Here is a 17,356-nt window from a genome sequence, read left to right on the forward strand (position 1 = left end):
ATGCACTTTTGGCTGAATCAAAGCCCCCGTAAACTTGGGGACCAAAGGGGTGAATTACCAGCCCTCCTGTGATGATTCTTTTTGGTGAAAACACCTCTCATTTACTCTGTCTTGGCAATCACTATTGACTCAGAAGAAAAAAAAATTATACCTTTAATTTCCTTTTGGAACTGAACTATTTGCAACAATGAAGAGGATAAAATGCTTTTCTAAAGCCAGACAGCTGCTTTGAAGCATCTGTGTGGTGATAGGACTAAAGAATCACACTGAGGCCTGGGCAGTCAGGAACTGTGGGAGGAAGGTGAGAAAGAGCTCTTTCCTTTCCTCCTCACTGGATCTGGACAGAAAGTGGGGTAGTCATTCTGAACCTCGGACTAGTCTTGGCTGAGACAGTGTGGGTATTATGTGATAGAAAACAAAGAGATGGAAAAAGCCACAGTCAAACCTGTGGATGCTGTGTGCCTACAAGACAAGTCCCTTCCCATTTGTTATTTTCTAGATCGGGGTTCTCAACCTGTGGGTCGTGACCCTTCTAGGGGTCATATGGTACATATCCCGCATAGTATGTATTTACACTGCAAATCATAATGGTAGCAAAATGACATTTATAAAGTAGCAAACAGTTTTATGGTTGGGGGGGGGTCACCACAACAGGAGAAACTGTATTAAAGTGTCACAGCATTAGGAAGGGTGAGAACCACTGTCCAAGCCAATGAGATGCATGGCTCTATGAGTCACCTGTTGCTGTGTTAAAATACCATGCCAAAAAAAAAAAAAAAAAAAGCAGCTTAGAGAGGAAAGGGTTTATTTTGGCTTAAGGTTCCAGAGAGGTAGTGTCCATCATGGCGGAGAAGGCGTGTCAACAGTCAGAGAATGCATGGCGGCAGGAACAAGAAGCTGGCTGCCCACGTTTCATCCACACACAGGAAGCAGCAGAGAGAAAGAGCAGGCAGTGAGGTGAAGCTATAGACTCTAAAAGCCCACTCCGACTGACATACTTCCTCCCCCAAGATTCTACCTCCTAAAGGTTCCCATAACCTCTCCAGACAGTGCCGTCAACTGGGGATTGAGCATTCAAGCCTATGAGCCTTGGGGACAATTCTTATTCAAACCAACACAATGACAAAGCAGCCAAGGCTCTGGTCAGGTCCAGCTGACATGTGAACTCAGTCATCTGGTGTTAGAGGACAGAATATGGTACTTCTTGTCCTCTTGTCTCCTAGAGCTCCCGAGGCCCCTGTAAGCCCCAACCCACTACAGTTTTTCCCTACCACTATTTTTCAGATCTCCACTACATCTGCAGGCCCTAGTCCCCACTTGAGCTGTCTCTCCCTCCTTTCTGAAATATGGTTTAGCCCGACCTCACTTTTTCCCTATGTTGATCATCTCAGCTCTATCAGTTTGTATAAAGGGATAGCACTTGGCATTGTAGCGTTCATGATTCGAAAGAGTCCATTGACGGATAGCAGTCCTATGAGCCAAAGGAATGATCCCTTAACCCGAGAAATTTCAGTCTTCTTGACATTCTACTAGAGGGGTGAGTTGGGTCTAGCAGCCTGCTCCCAGGCTTGTGTCTGGGGGACGGGCAGAATTGCTGTGCAGAAAAATTTCAACAGCATCTTCCACACATACTTCAGATACCAGGGTGCTTTCAATCTGGTTCTATTATCACTCTTCTGAGTGCATTTGTTCCCTAATTATCATGACAGCTGTTACTTGGGTAGATACCAAATGTAACCCATGATTCATTTGTGAAGGAGTGGCTATTAGGGCAGGAGAAACGACTCAGGAGTTTTTATAGCACTTACTATTCTTGCAGGGAACCTGGGTTCAGTTCCCAGCACCCACTGTAAAGCTCACAACTGTTTGTGGCTCCAGCTCCAGGAATCGGAGGGTCCCTACATGCCCATGCACATATCCCCTACATGCCCGTATACATATCCTCGCATACACAAAGACACAGACAACATGAACACGTGTGTGAGTTTCATATACATGTTTCAAGTTTCAAGCAGTCATAACCAACCCCTTCGTCTCACAGCTCTTCTATGGGCATCATAGACAGTGAAACGCCCATGAAACATTTAGGGCAGGTCTGGAAGCATAGGTGGAATTAATACCTATACATGTCTCAATATGATGAGCATAGACAGTGATATTATTTCTACCCCACTGGGAGGGAACCCAATTTTGGGATGTCTAGGGGGGGGCTCCTTAGGAAAAAGTCCATTTTTTTATTATTATCTAGTTACTTTAGGAAAAACACAGAGTGAGGGAAAAAATAAATTTGCAAATAATTTTCAAATAAATTTATTTTAAAAATTACAGGAAATGAGCTCATTTGTCACCGTGGAGAGAAACCTTGCACAAACTGGTGATGGGGACACCAGAGAGAGTGTCAACATGCTCTTGAGCTCAGGAAGTTTTTAGAAGGAGATGGGCAGATTGTGCCCAAAGACGGTTTCAATCTCTGGAACTTCAGATGCTGGCTTTAGAGGAGACTGAACCTGGTAGGTATTATGGTCTGTAACCCTCCCATCTCGTTGCCACTTGTAAATTGCTGTTTCCATGTTGAAGCTATGGAGAGTGCTGGCGAGCTCTGCCACAGGCCACCGAGACTCTGCGCTGTGTAAGTTCGGCCCGGAATGAGTGGGAATGAGACAAATGTTTCCAAACACAAGCCCTCTGCAGGAGCAGGACTAAAGTCCTGGTTTGAAAAGAGGGACAGGAGTGGGTCTCTTTTAAAGGAGCCATTTGGGGTGTGTCTGAGCAGTCACGACATGATACTCTGCGGAGAGGAGCTGGGGTGACTTGAGCACCCCACTTCAGAGCAGGGCAAAGAGGACAGCATGGTCTGGCCTGAGGAGTCTGGAGGCCTGTGGCTGAATTGGCTTTCTCCGCCCCACCTGAATTCAGCTCCACTGGGTTTAGAGGCTGTGCCTTTCCCTAGAGGACGAAGAAAGAACACTGGTTGGTTTTGAAAATACCAATTAACTCTGCTCTCACTCCTTTGAATAATTTTATGCTTAATATAATTGTTTCCCAGCAGTGGGTTCAAAAGGAACTCCATGTTCTAGCCAAGTCTGATGATTGTTTTGTAAATATTTAAAAAAATCTAATACTGTCTCCCCTTTCTCTCTGCTCTCCCTGCCTATACCTTCTCAGAAGGCCCTATCTGACTTTCCTACAATGCTCTTCAACATTTTGCAGGGCTGCAAAGGTATTCAGGGGTAGCTGACATCTTTCTGGTTTGCTTGCCCATATGTTGGGAATCTTCATTAGCAGCTTCATTCAGAAACATTTAAAGGTCGCTTCCCAGTGCTGCCCCATCTGTGGGGGTGTGTGGGAATGAAGACACAGCCTTTTGCAGAACCCGTGCATTCTTCCGAAGAGAGAAACTCTTTAGCAACATCACTTATCAGTCAGGGACAATTCACTCTGATGGCAGTGATGTAATATAAACCATGAGTGACATTTATATATTTATATATTATATATTTATTGTATACATAATAAATCATGAATGAGATATATATATATATACATATATATAATAAATCATTTATGGTGTGTGTATGTATGTGTGTGTGTGTGTGTGTGTGTGTATCAACAAGGAAAAGAAGGAAAATAGCTGCTGCAGATAATTAAAATCTGAAAGGAATAGTCAGCTCTTATTCCAGGGAAGAACTGCTCCCCACTTCTGGTTGTGAGTGGCTCCCCGACCATGATATTTGGAAATACACATCCCTGGCTGTGGCTCTCAGAAAATGACCCATTCTAATTAGGATAATTGTGCTGGGAAGGTTCTAAGAGCTCATTCTTATGTTTAAGGGGTTGAGCAGGGGGGGGTGGGGGGGGGGCTAAGGGGGAGTGTCTAAACTGAGTCACTATGAAAGTTAATTGTTAATCACCCATAGGTCCAGAGACTGACTTCTGATCTTCATGGGCTGTGATGAGACAATGTCACAGCAAGGTGGAGTATCTTGTGACTGACGGATCCTCCAGATTGGTCACCACCTTGAGTGGCACTTGCTTTTCCAGTTCCCAAGTGAGTCTGAAGCTCCAGGTCGTCACGGTTTACAGGTCATCCACAAAGCTCACCTTGATGGGGAGAGGGGATTGGCTTGTTCAGGCTGTTGCTGCTCTGCTATGGTTCAGAGGTTCATGGTTTTCATAATGTCCTTTAAAAGAGCAGTGTTAGTATGTAAGGGCTGACTACAGCAGACTAAAACTTAGACCGAAAAGCATGTGTTCTAATCTACTCTGTGGAAACATGTAGCTTAGACCAAATGATTGACACAGCTTGGTGGAGAAGGCAACGGTATACACAGCTCTGCCAGGGCTGAGGAAATTGGGATGGAAAGAGTCTAGGTGATGGGTTCAAGTTCAAGAGTGCCACAGCCACATGTGGATATTAGCTGTTAAGTCAATGATAATTAAGAAACACAGAGATTACATATTGAGGGAATGACTGGGGGTGGGCTGGGGACAGATAGATGTAGTTGAATTTTTTAGTGATCTTATTAAATAAAAAACACAGAGCCAAATATAGGGGTGAAAGTCATAGAGACCAGGGAAATAGAGCCACCAACCAACCTTACCTCACTAGCTCTGCAACTTCCAGAGTGCCATGACTTCCAGTCTACCCAGGCTTTTATTGCCTTGCTATTCTGCCCTCTCATTGGCTCTTAGCTCAGCTACCTCACTTTCTTGTCACTGCCTGTCTGTACAGAACTCCCGGTCTCTATGGTTGGTACTGGGATTAAGGGCATATGTCACCACGCTTGGCTCTGTTCCCTAGTGTGTCCTTGAACACACAGAGACCCTGCCTGCCAAGTGGTCAGATTAAGAGCGTGTGCTACCACTGCCTGACTTTTGTGTTTACTTAAAACGGCTTCCTATTTCCTCTGACCTCCAGGCAAACTTTATTTATTAACATACAAATAAAGTATCACCACATTTCAGCACAAATAAAATATGGCCATAGAAGATCTTCTTAGGGGATGAAAATAGACTAGATAGTTATAGATGGATGGTGGAGGGATTGGCGTGGGAAGATGAAGTGGAGATGGGGGGAAGAAGGGGACAAACGGGAGAATACAGGGGGAGACAGCTAAAGTTAAGGGCTATTTGAGGAGTAGTATGGAAACCTAATGCACTAGAGGCTTCCCAAAATATATTCATATATGAAGGTAATCTAAATGAAATCGCCAAATGATGGGGGAGACAGAGCCCCCCACTGGACATCGTCAAATGAAACTTCCGGTACAAGGACTGGGTGACATCTGATTGTGTTGTTGGCCAAAGGGGTCCAATGGGAAATCCCCCCAAACAGCACAGGATGTTGCCAAGGTTATAGGAGGCTCTCCACAAACTGACTCCAAGGCCACACTGCTGAAGACAACACCTACTCAACTCATTGAACCCGAAGTCAGGCTGTGTCTACATAGAGCCTTCACCCCTATGTCCTAGCAGTGTCTTTGGTACAGGAAAGCCCTCTCTCTGCTACCAAAGGAGAAACATAGACACCAACCCAGCCACAATCCTTTTGATCTACAATGGTGTTCTTCCTGCAACATACGCTAATGCAATGGGGACACAAAGCTTGTGGGGGTCACCAATCGATATCTGAGTTGACTTAAGGCCCCCTCCATGAGATGGAACCCATACTCAACACTGCTCAGGTGACTAAGAATGTGAGACTAGATAGCCCAGGAACCTAGGGTAAAATCAAATACCACTGTTCTAAACAAAACAAAACAAACAACCCCAAACAAAAAAGAACATGTAGCAATGAAATGATTCCTAATGACGTTCTGCTATACTCACACATCAGAGCCTTGCTCAGCCATCCTTAGAGAAGCTTCCATCTGCAGCAGATGGGTATATGGAGACCCACAGCCAGACAATATGCAAAGAGGGAGAGACCTTGGAACACTCAGCCCTAAATGGGATGTCTCCATCAAATCCTCCCATCAGGGCTCAGAGAACACCTTAGAAGAGGAAGCAGGAAGAGTGTAAGAGCCAGAGGGGATGAAGGATGCCATCTCTAAGTCAACAAGATCAATGAATACACGCAATCACATGCACAGGGTCTGCAAGGTCTGTACCAGATGGGGTCCTAGAGCTGAAAGGAGAAGTGGACACATGCCCCATCCCTAAGCCCAAAGGAATCTCCAATTGACAACCACTTGCAAATGAAAATTTAGTTTCCCTCCAAGGGAGTCTCACTGGGGAAACAAGCTACTCTTAGGGGTAGGCTGCAGGCCCGGCAATAGAGAGCCAACAAAAGACAAACTCAGAGGTATCATTTTTACGTTCCTTGTCTCATAATGTCATATCAGGGCCTTTTCTTTTTAATTTTATATTTTTATTTTTTATTTTTATTTATATATTTTTTCACTGCTCTCACTTTACCATACAGGTTGTTTGCATATATATATGTGTGTGTGTGTGTGTGTGTGTGTGTGTGTGTGTGTATACATATATATGTATATAAACACACACACACACACACACACACACACACACACACACACACACACATATATATATATATATATATATAAAATGGCTTCCAGTTTAGTGTTTTTATGGGATTCCTGAGTATGCAAACAAATGGGTCTTTGTTCCTTTGCCTTTTCTTGGGCTCTTTTCCTTCTGTTTGTTTGTTTTGCACTATTCTGGTCTGTTAATTTTTTGTTTCATCTTCTTATATTTTATTATTAAAATAATAAGAAAGTCTATTTTCATTAATTTGATTAACTGTTTTACTAATTGAAATACTCATCTCTGCTCTTTATATCAATGATAACTAAATTTTAAAATGGAAGGAAAATGATAATTGCCTCTTAAGGTAAGAAAAATCAGTTAATTATAGTCCTATCTTTAGCTAGGATGCTGAGTGCCTGGAGTGATTTTCATTTGTATTAGTTGCTGGGTAAAAGGATGCCACTGCATCTCTATTATAGATAAAGTGAAGGCTTGTAACAGAGCTTCTGGGCAGGGCAAAGTGTCAGGGCCCTGGCATGTGCTTCACTTTGCAATGTCTCATAGTCCTCTGGCCTGAGTCTATAGAGGAAAAAATCCAATCAAGCAAACAAAAAAAATCCCCACCGTTCTTAATAAAGGTTCCCTCCTCTTACCCCTTCCCCATCTCTTCCCCTCCCTTTCTACCTCCCTCTTCTCTCTCCTTCTCCTCCTTCTCTCTTTACTTCTCTCTTCTCCATTTCTCTGTCTCTCTTCATATTTCTCCCTTGCTTCGCTCCCTCTTCCTCCTCTTTTTTCCCTCTCCTCCTTTCTTTGCTCTGTCTTGTTCTAAATGTCCTAGGAAGCTGAAGTGTGGATTTCAAAGTATGTTTAAATTGTATCTGGCTTTGTGCATTATGATTTCAAAATAATAAATGGTTTCAATTCCCCTTAAAAAAAGAAAAATGAAAGATCTCTTCCAGTTTAATAAGATTATTACGTTGCCCATTTGATTTTAGAGTTTAAACTGGTGAGTTCCAAGTCAACAAAGCTTGGCTGACTTTATATATTTCAAGTGTTGGAGAATTAACAAATGCAGCTGTTTATTGTAGGACTTTTCATATAAACACAATCACCATCATTGAATAAACTTCTACATGTCAGTCTCCAAAGTCCACCAATTATCAACCTTTTCTCAATATTTAACTCATCTTATTCTCTTTGATTTCACAGAGCATTATAAAGAGAATGCTTTTGTTACACCACAAATACCTCAGTACTCATTTCCAGGTAAAATGTGCTTTAGAAAACGCTACTATGGTGCTAGAGAGATGGCTCAGCAGTTAAGAGCACTTGCTGTTTTTCCAAAGGACCCAAGTTTGGTTCCCAACACTCACATCAGAGACTTACAAGCATCTGTAACTCCATCTCCAGGCGATCCAACACCTTGCCCTCTGCAGACACTTTGACATGTCCCCATACCCGCACACAGAAATACTCATGTACACACAACTAAACATAATTAAAATAAATCTTAAAAAATGCTGCTGTGATGCCTAAGAGAACAAGCAGTAACTTCAATTGTAGTCTTTTAACCCAGTTAGTGTCTTACCAGCTCTCTTTTTAGCAATACCAGTTTTGATGGATAACATTGCCTTTAGACTGAGGTATCTTATAGTCAAATTCCTTGGGTGAATGTCTGGCATTAACAAAATTAACCACAATGCTTAATATTTCAATATGGAAGTTCAGTATATGAATGTCAGAGAGGAAAAGAGTATGTACAGAAGTTTTGAAAGCTAATTATCAACACATTTCTTCCCTGCATGGACAGTGTGACAAGCATCGGTCACGAAGTCCATGAAAATAGAAGGCTGACGGTGGTGCTGAGATTGCAAGCTCTTCCATGGACCCTTGTGTTTTCTTTCAGTGGGTACTTAACAGGGATGCTGACTGACCAGAGACTATCATAATGCCAGGTAATGAAGATGCTGATTCAAGAAAAAAAGGTCAATAGACCAACTAGGGGAACAAGACATATTGTGTTCTCACGACTTCAGGGTCATATGACATGATACTCCATGGAGTTTAGTGGCTATAAAAGCAACACACGTCTGAGAAGGTCAGGTTCTGGTGTCCCTGTGGAGAGCTTCCTTCCAGTAGGCAGAGGGTGAGGATGAAACTTCGGCAGGGCCTAGAAAAGTCGATAGAAAAGATACCTTGAATGGCATTGAATGTCATGAATCAAAGCACATACAGACCTGAACATCTGTTCAGGGGACAAGGAGGAGTCTTTTGATGTTAAAGAGAGATTTGATAAGGATTCTTGGGTTGGGCATGAAATGTCCCTGTCTACTCTTGTGTTGGAACACTTGATCCACAGCTGATGGAACTTTTAGTAGTTGGCACTTTTTTCTTGTTGTTGTTGTTTTCGAGACAGGGTTTCTCTGTGTAGTTTTGGTGTCTGTCCTGTCCTGGATCTCGCTCTGTAGACCAGACTGGCCTCGAATTCATAGAGATCTGCCTGCCTCTGCCTCCCGAGTGCTGGGGTTAAAGGCGTGTGCCACCGCTGCCTGGCTGTAGGTGACACCTCTTATTGAAAGAAAAGGGTTGAGAGTAGACTTGAAATAAACCCCTCTTCCTGTTGTCCACTTTACTATATCCTCACCCCCACCCCAGATGTGGGAAGATAAGGAATCCTAGTGGCTGAATATTCTTACCACCATACATTCCCTGTCACATAGATTGTACCCTTAAACTTTAGACCCAAAGAAAGCACTCAAGAGCCAGGTTTGTGCCTCTTATAATATCCTCCCAAACAAAGACCTTCATTAAGCAAGTCTCAAGTCAACAGATGTTTTCATGGAATTACATTGAATAGAGTGAGCCTTGAGTTCATGTGTCTCAGAATCCACTCTCTGAACAACAGAACCAGCCAAGACCCCAGGTGGTGGTGGGTCACAGGAAGGAGGAAAGAAAAGATCCAGTGACATTGAGGGGCAAAGGTTATCCAAACAGAGAGCTCCAGAGCCAGGATGGGGGCTGTGGAGCTCGAGGAGTTGGTACTGAACAGGAGCCAGTAGAGCCACAGAGCTGGGAGAACAGGCCACAGCCAAGCGTAGAAAGTCTTCCACTGAGTAGAGGCGGGAGTCCTAGATTTATTTCATATTTTAAGTTATCTATACGTGCTTATGTATATGTGCATGTACACATGAGTGCAGCTATCTCCAGAGGCCAGAAGAGGGTATTGGATACTCAGGATCTGGAATTATAGGTGGTTTGTGTGCCGCCTGATGTGGGTACTGGGAGTTAAGCTAAGTAGACGCTCTTAACAGCTTGAGCTGTCTTTCCAACCCTCGAGTCTTATTTTAAAGGAGGACTTAGAATTCCTGTTGTCATTAAATAATACACAGCTCTTTGTTACTCAAAGTGTGGGTCATGGGCTGGGGTGAATCCTCCCACTGTTTTCTTCTGGTCAGTAATGAAGTAAGCAGAACTGTGAGGAAGCTGTAGGACACCTCTGGACACCCACACCAGAGGTTATTGCTAGTTATTTATGTTTTTTTTTACAAGCACATTAGCTTAAAAGACACTGGGAAAAAAAAACAATAGAGCTTTTCCACAGATGGCTTGGGAAATAGGATTTAGATTATCCTTGACAATTCCTTTAGTAATATTTATCTTCCTTTACAGGCAGGTTTTTAGGTCTGCGTTCAAATAAGTGACTGCTTCCTTCTTAGGGACCCAGATGGCTTTCAATTATAGGCTGCCTTTTTAGAAAATGAGGTACCTAGTTGTCATAAGCTACAGCCAGCATAGGGAGATGCTCACACGGAGAAACTCAGAGAAGTGGGAAGGACCAGAGAGGCCCCTTTTTGGCCACTGAGTAGCAGGACAAGAAGAACAGAATGTGGTCAACCTGCTTCCTTACTCTAGCCCACATTCTTCATTCCCATCCTTCCCTTGGCGCGTGTCTTAGGTGTATATGTACAACTTCGTGTACACACAGGTGTGTGGATGCACGCACCTATGAGTGTGGAGGCCAGAGATTAACATCCATCGGATGACCTCCTCCATTGCTGTCTGTGCTCTTTTACGAGATGAGTTCCCACTGAAGCTAGAAGTAGATTGTCCGAGCAGTGAGCTCCAGGGGTCACACTGCCTCTGCCTCCCACCACACATAACTTGCCTGGCTGTACATGTGGGTGCTGAGGATCCACACTTAGGCCCTCGCACTTGCATGACAAGAACTCTGCCCACCTTGCCTCTTCCCCTTCCTCCATTTGTTACTGACCACGTGCAGGTGACAGTTTGACAACCGCACGTGAGTTCCTCATCCACCCATGTAATCTCATTTGAATTTTCTCTCTGGGCTCTTTCATCTTGACTGAAACAGAGCTTGCCAGGGATTGTATCATTATTCTCGTTGACAGAAGACACAGACAGGAAGGAAGGACTGGAGACTTGTCCCCTCCACAGAGTTTGGTACTCCTATCTTCTCAGTATTGTCTTGACTTGGGCTACACAGAGAAGTTCCAAATTGTTCACTAAAAGATAAACAAAAGTAACATGTGCAAAAAAAAAGTCTAGCATTAAATATAGCAGGATGTATGCACTCAATAAATGTGAGTCTCCATTCCTCAGGAAGAGCCAGGGCTGGAGTAGTGATGGCCTTGAACCAGTTGTGAGCTGTGCTCTTTAAAGCCTCATAAATTCAAATTTTAGAGTGGAGACTGCACAAATTATTTCAATCAATCTTTCCAAGAGTGTTTTTTAACCCATGTTAATTAGGTCCCCATCTCTGTCACTAACGGTTTGACCTCCTTCGACCGTTTAAACTCTCTGGCTCCCCAGGGTCTTTGCATTTAATCAGAAAGGCTGGTACAATTTACTCAGTGGAGACACTGTGAGCTTTGAAGATGATGTGCACAACACTAAAGGACAGCTGATAGCTGATGTTATTGGGTTGTGTCAACATAATTTTGCATTGACTTGATCTCACAGAGTAGACAGATAAATCAATATATATATATATATATATATATATATATATATATATATATATATATATATATAGAGAGAGAGAGAGAGAGAGAGAGAGAGAGAGAAACACTTCTTTGTATGAAGTAGATCTCTCACCCTAACTACCTTTTTTTTTTTTTACTTCAAAAGACAGGCAATTAAGTCCAATGCCAACAGTACATGCAGTCACATATACAAAGTGTCTACATGTCATATTCTTACTGAATTTCCCTTGTATGGTGTGATATTCCAGGTCTGCAGAAATGATTTATTCCATTCAGACAGCATGGCTCTGTTGGAGCCAGGTATGCTGGAGGAAGATTAAGAAGCAAGACAGACTCATCTGACAGTATAATTATACACACAACTTTTAATGGTATTTTGCATGTATCAAAGATGCTGCATCCAAATTTTAAAAGATAAATATTTCAAATTTAGAAAATGAGAACACTTTCTGTTGGAGGAAAAGAAAACAAAAGAGAATTTAATAATATGCCATTCAAACTCGCTTTAACTAATTATGTTATTTGAGATCTACAAGATAAATCGGTCATACCACAGACCAGGGCATGGGCTGTAATTTAATAAACACACGTCCCACAAGAGTGAGGAGGAAAATGGCCAAAGGCTAAAACTGGACGCATACATGATCTAGGGGTGTAGCTTTATTTATAAAACAAATCACTGTCTAAACTTGGACTCCTGTTGACTTACTGAAATCATAGCTTTGCATGAGCTGTTGTTTTCTTACGGGGGCATCTTCCCCAGCTCATTTTCAGTGGGTTCATTTGTACAGAGCAGCCCAGCGTGGACGGGAGGGGAGAAGTAAGAATACATTTTTATAGGAACTCTTTTTACCTTATTCAAATCTCCAACTCATCTCCAACATGTCTCCAGCTCTCTCACTCCTGTAAAGAGAGTACTAGAAAACAGTTCTTGGAAGTTTGCAAAATTTATGTCTAGGGGGCTCCATGATTGTCTCTTAACCCTGAGCAAGAAGCCTGTACTGTGGTGCAAAGATGGGCTCAGCTGATGGGAAAATGGGGCTCTATCCCTGTGATGGCCCTGCATGATCAGAAGGTCTTGGGTGAGTCTCTTTATTGTTTGGCCTCAAGATTTTCATCCTTACAGAGTGAGATGGACCAAGGACGCTTGGGGACTCTACCACATTATTGTGCAAAGAAAAGATACCTTAGTTCAGTCACTGACAGACACAAATGTTTGTCCACTTCCACTACTTGGCATGGCACCTGCCACAGAGAAGGCATCCAAATAGTGGCATCTATACAGCTATTATCTTATCCATATGCACTTTTGATTCATCTTGATAAGAAGGCAATGAATGCTGGAAGTTACTCAGAGCCTCCATAAGTCATGTCTTTTCATCTTTATAATATCCTTCTTCCCGAACTACACCCAGCTCCACTTTTCTGATGAGTCACTGAATGGCCAAAGAGCTTAAGAAACTTGACTATGTTCAATGTCTAGAAACTGCCAGAGCTGGTGTTTGAACCCACATTTGATCCACTTTGGAATCGCTGTTTGTTCAGAATGTCAAGTTGCCTCCAACCTTGGAGTTGGAATCTGAGGAGTTGAAGAGGTGAACCTACCAAACCTATAATCAATCCCTCTGTCTCTTCTCCTCCTCCTCCTCCTTTTTCTCCCCATTCTCCTCCTCACTCTCCCTCTCTCTCTCCCTCCCTCTCCCCCTCCCCCTTTTATTCCCTCTCTTCCTCTCCCCACCTCTCTGCCTCTCCTTCTCTCTATACCTCTCTTCCTCTCTCTCTTTTCTTCTCCCTCTCTCTTAAATGCTTGCCAACTCTATTTTAAACCCCGATATACCTCCCATAAGAAAACTTAGAAGGTGTAGATTAGCACCCCCAAGGACCTACATAGCACATTTGTCTTTTTAAAAGACAATCCATTCCCACATATTGAACAAGATCCCCATAACTGCTAGAAACTGACCAGTGTTACATTTTCATTCAAAGATAGTTATTTTGAGGTTAATATTAATTCAAGACATGCCATTTGCAAACCAGCATGCCAAAATTACTCAGAGTATCTAGAAATAATAAAAGAGCAGAGGATTAGTCATTTTTTCCTCCCAAGGACTTTCTTATTTATCTTCTTTAAAGCTGAAATCTTAACAAAACCCAACTATTGTTGAAGTGTTGAAGACATTTTTCTATTTTCTTTTTGGTTGGAATGATTATTCTTCACAGAAAATGAGTCTTTTAAGAATGAGGCTATAAAAATAGTAAAAAGGAAGGGAAAAAAGATATCAGAAAATCTTACTGAAAAACTCTAGAAAGATCAGAGTGTAGCTTTCTGGGCTGGCAAGAGCAATGTTTTATTATGAGCTTGGCATTTGACCCCACTGTTCTCTTAGCCAAAAATGCTCAGCTTTTTATTGTATTAATTTCAAATTTATATGTGCATAAAGAAATAACCTACTTTCTTGGGAACATGTTCTACTATATATTATAAATAACATAGGAAATTAGTTATTTTTGAGCATATTTTTGTCCCCTCACTTCGGTTTCATTTTTGAGTATCAAGCCAGAAGACGATCCCTTAAAACAACACAAGAACTTCTTTTATTTTTCTTTTAATAAACCCACTCTTCTTTTTTATCACACTTTCATTAAACATTTTATGAATGCACTAAAATATATTGAAGCCAACTTTAAAATGTTCTCCTCTCGCGGCAGAGTTAGGCTCCTTCATTCTTCTCACTCTGCGTGCCGTGGAACATTGCAGCTAGACTGTGAAATGTGGTCTTTATGGACCCCTGAAGGTCTCAGCGTGGCCTCCAGTGAGAAATACACCAAAAAAGAATATGAACATAAAAGCTGGTGAAATATTACAATAGCATTCCCTATGAAATCACGCTGAAACTTTAAAGGAACAGTCAAGTCATTAATGTATGTATTCCTTTAATTCATCTAACAGGTACTTTGTGATGGGTAGCTATAAGACGGATACTGAGACATGGCCAATAGTGATCAAGTAGGTGACATAGCCTTACCCCAAAAGCTGATGTCCAGGTGAGTGGGGCACTTGTTTAATCAGATCGTACTCTTTGTTTGAAGGTGATGCTTGTCATAGAGAAGAACAAACATGGAAGAAGTGGGGTCGGCCAAGAAGGTCTCACAGCAAAAGTGATTTGAAGGAAGACTAGACATGACCAAGGGAGGAATATGACCCTCGAAGGATGATCTTCCCAAAGGAGGGGGCCGAAGAGCGCAAATACCCTGGGGTTAAAATGTGTTTAGTGTGTTAAGGAGTCAACACAGGCCTCTGTTCTAACGGGATCTGTCAAGTTGTGCAAGTTTGGATGAAAGGAAAAAAGATGCATTAATTAGAAAAACATCACTGAGTGCTACTTGCCAAACATGATGATGTTTAGAGAAAGGGGTTCAGGGTTCATTGGGGAGATATAAAGAGAAAACATCTCCAGCATCACCAAATTATGCTATTTTGTCTCTGCATGTAAAGATCCAGGGAGAGCACTAGTGTGCACTGTATTTCTAATAGGGCTGCCAGCTACCCTTCCTTAAAAACGAACCAACCTATCAAAAGGCTCTAGGAATAGCCCTTTGGATTTCTATGTAAAATTTCTCTCTCTCTCTCTCTCTCTCTCTCTCTCTCTCTCTCTTTCTCTCTCTCTTTCTCCTCTCTCCTGGAATTTTGATTAGGATGCTTAGGCATACACAGATCAGATTCATCAGGAATGACATATATAATATTGAGATTTTTAGTTCATGAACCTGCCATTTATTTAGGTCTCCTATACCAGTTCATGTGTTGAAGTTTTTAATGCCAAATTCTTAACATTTTTATTAAATTTCTTCTTCTTCTTCTTCTTCTTCTTCTTCTTCTTCTTCTTCTTCTTCTTCTCACAATACAGTTGATTTCTTCATGTTGACTATATATTTGGTGACTGTGAAATCACTGATTTATCTGACAATCCTTTTGGATTTCATGTATGGCCAAACGTGTCTTCAGTAAGGAACAACATCCTCTGTCCTCCTTTGCAGAGGGACAGACTATGGGCCCCTACAGATCGGGGGAGGAGAGGCAGTGATAATTGCCTTATTTGCTCACTAATCTCAGAGGGAAATCTCTTAAGACCTCATCACTCAACATAGAATCTGCAGCAAGGTGTGCTCAGACAGTGCTTGTGGATTTTGTCCTTTCTAAGATACTGTGAGTATTTGTCATAAGGGCTGTTGATTTTTTTTAAGTAACTCTTTGTGCATTTATTAATCTAATCATCATTTTATTCTTTTAAAATGGTGAATTACACTCATTAATTTTCAAATATTAAATGAATATTATATTCTGGGAAAGATTCCAACTTGGTCTTAATTCACTGGCTAAAAAATTTTAAGATGGCCGGGCGGTGGTGGCGCACGCCTTTAATCCCAGCACTCGGGAGGCAGAGGCAGGCGGATCTCTGTGAGTTCGAGGCCAGCCTGGTCTCCAAAGCGAGTTCCAGGAAAGGCGCAAAGCTACACAGAGAAACCCTGTCTCGAAAAAAAAAAAACCAAAAAAAAAAAAAAATAAAAAAAATAAATAAAAATAAAAAAAAAAAAAATTTTAAGATGTTTCCATCTACGTTTCTGAGCATGCGATCTTCCTTCTTATGATGTCTTCATCCAGTTTTGTATTCAACTGATGTGAGCCTCTGAAAATGGGTTTGTATTTTTTATTCTTGGAAGTCTTTGGGTAAAGTTTATCTTATTTCTGCTTTAAAGGGCTGGGAAAGGTCACCCGGGGAACCTTCTGTGTGCACCTTTTCATGCAGGACGCTGTGGTTGCAGGAATATTTGTGCGGATGTGCCACGGTTGCAGGAATATTATTTGTGTAGATAGATGCGTCATGCTTCAGCCTCTCACTTCCTCTTTTTGCTCAGGTTTTCAGATTTTCACCGACTTTGTGTATTTCATCTGAATTGTCAAATTTATCTCATCTTTCTATCTTCTTAAGCTTAACAGTTGCAAATCCCTGTAGTTTCCGATAATGGTAATCTGTCTGCTCCTCTGTTGCAGATCTTCCTTAGGTTTGGTTTTGGTTCCCGAGATTTTTTTTTTTAAGCTACATTATGCATTCTTTCTCTCTCCTGTTAAGTCAGCTTTCAGCTATTTCATTCCTTTTCCCCTTTCCCCTCCTCCCTTTCTGAATACTCAGGGACCTGATTAGCACTCTCTCTTCTTTTCCAGTTCACACTGTCTGGCTGTATTTTGTTTCTCAGCAAGAAGAGCTGCAGCTCGTAGGCCGGCAACATCATCACAGTGTGCCTGGCCCAGATAGTGTGTGCTTCCTTGGAATTTTGATTTGTTCTCTGTATTTTAAAGTAATAATCACGTTGCTTAATCCCCATACTTGGAAGTTTTCTCTTGCTTTTTGAGACTGGAGTTAGCATTGTTTCTCTATAAGTGCAGAATGTAGTCTACCATCAATCTTTGTAATTAAAATTGTTCATTTATATTTAGGTTTACATTCAATAAGAGCTAATCACTTGTGTGCAGTGCTGTGATGGAGGATACATTTAAGATCACAAAAGCCCCACCTCAGCCAGCTCAATTCAGGTCGAGGGCAGAGTTTCTGTGATTCTCCCATGTAGAAGTTCCAAGTTTGTTTAGTTGTATTTCTAATATCAACCCTTTGAAAATCTATTAAGATTTACTTTAGGTCTCAGCATCTTGTTAATTTTGTTAAAGGTTCTGTATATTCTTGGAAAGATATACTCATTGAATTCACCTCTTTATAGGTCCATATAGTAACTATGTTGTTCACATCTCTTAATTTGTGTTTCTGTTTAAGTTTACATAGTAGTTATGTGGAGAGTTGCGTTAG

The sequence above is a fragment of the Peromyscus californicus genome, unplaced genomic scaffold, assembly GCF_007827085.1.
Source record: "Peromyscus californicus insignis strain IS unplaced genomic scaffold, ASM782708v3 Scaffold_19__1_contigs__length_69161282, whole genome shotgun sequence".
NCBI lineage: Eukaryota > Metazoa > Chordata > Mammalia > Rodentia > Cricetidae > Peromyscus > Peromyscus californicus.